Below are 2,088 nucleotides of genomic sequence, written 5' to 3' on the forward strand. Positions count from 1 at the left end.
GTGGTCGTTCCCACTTCTCCGGGTTTCATGTGAAGGAATGAGCATTGAAAACGGACTTAATGTTTGTCTCTGTATCTTCTGCTGACAAGGACGCAGAGAAGACATTCGACAGTTTCAATAGAATGCATATGATTTGGAGAGATAGAGTTTGAGATAGAAAGCATAGAGAGGTTAGGGTCCGATCACATTCACTTAGTTCAAAAGATACAACACAAAAACATAGCTATAAGTGAATGTTGTAGAGGACAGAACACTAGTATACATATATATAATCAACATAGTGAAGATAATCATGAAGACATGTTGAGATTGAAGCCAAACCAAATGTGAAGACATAGCAAATGTAACGCCATGAGTGAAACACTTCAAACAGAACATTTGGTGGTGGCGTTACCCACCGTATAGGAAGTATTAGACCCAGACACGGCGCACAATTATCGTGGCGCTCCGAAGTCAAATTCCACATTAATGTATTCACAGTTAGAATGTATGTCTTCATTGATTGAAGATATACTTTACTTCGTGTGTTGCACATCTAAGTCATCAATGTGCATAAGTGTTAGGATGTGTGCCTGATCACAGGACAATTGAGGATTCCAGGATATTTAGCTCACACCGTAACTTGCAAAATCTCTTCTCATCCAAGGGCTTGGTGAAGATATCTGCCAATTGCTCTTCAGTGTTGACGTGTATGATATCAATATCTTCCTTCACAACATGATCTCTAAGAAAGTGATGACGAATTTCAATGTGCTTTGTCTTCGAGTGCTGAACTGGGTTGTTGGCAATCTTGATGGCGCTTTCCTTGTCGTAGTAGAGTGGCACTTGCTTTAGATGAATGCCATAGTCCTTGAGTGTTTGCTTCATCCACAGAAGCTGAGCGCAGCAAGGTCCAGCAGCAATGTATTCAGATTTAGCAGTGGAGAGAGATACACAGTTCTGCTTCTTTGAAGACCAACATACAAGTGATCGTCCCAGAAAATGACATGTGCCTGATGTAGACTTGCGATCCACCTTGTCACCAGCATAATCAGCATCCGAGAATCCAACCAGATCAAACTCTGAGCCCTTTGGATACCATAATCCTAGAGTTGGGGTGTGAGCCAAATATCGAAGAATTCGCTTCACAGCTAAGTGATGCGACTCCTTTGGTGCCGCTTGAAATCGAGCACACATGCAAACACTAAGCATAATATCTGGCCTAGATGCACATAGATAAAGCAAAGAACCAATCATGGAGCGGTATACCTTTTGATCGAACTCTTAACCATTGTCGTCAGGACCCAGATGATGCTTGGCTGGCATTGGCGTCGTGAAGCCTTTGCAGTCTTGCATACCGAACTTCTTCAGGCAATCTTTGAGATACTTCTCTTGAGATATGAAGATGCCGTTGCGTTGCTGTCGTATTTGAAGACCGAGAAAGAACTTCAGCTCTCCCATCATGGACATATGATATTGCTCTTGCATCATATATCCAAACTCTTCACTGTACTTCTGATTGGTGCAGCCGAAGATAATGTCATCCACATATATTTGGCACACAAATAGTTCACCATCATATGTCTTCATGAAGAGAGTGGGGTCGAGGGAACCAGGTATGAAGCCTTTGCTCTTCAGGAAGTATTTGAGTGTGTCATACCAGGCCCGAGGGGCTTGTTTGAGGCCATACAGTGCCTTGTTGAGCTTGTATACCATGTCAGGATGTTTTGGATCTTCAAAGCCAGGCGGTTGTGCAACATACACTTCTTCTTCAATCTTGCCATTGAGAAAGGCGCTCTTCACATCCATTTGATATAGAAGTATGTTATGATGATTTGTATAGGCCAGCAGTATGCGTATGGCTTCAAGTCTAGCCACAGGAGCAAATGTTTCATCGAAGTCAATGCCTTCCACTTGAGTATATCCTTGAGCAACGAGACGAGCTTTGTTTCTGACAACTTGACCATGCTCATCTTGCTTCTTGCGGTATATCCATTTTATGCCTATTATGTTGTGCTTCCGAGGATCAGGACGCTTAACCAGTTCCCATACATTATTCAGATCAAACTGTTGAAGCTCTTCTTGCATAGCTTGAATCCATTCAGGTTC

The sequence above is a fragment of the Triticum urartu genome, chromosome 3A (assembly GCF_056163025.1).
Source record: "Triticum urartu cultivar PI428250 chromosome 3A, HENAU_Tu73, whole genome shotgun sequence".
Classification (NCBI taxonomy): domain Eukaryota; kingdom Viridiplantae; phylum Streptophyta; class Magnoliopsida; order Poales; family Poaceae; genus Triticum; species Triticum urartu.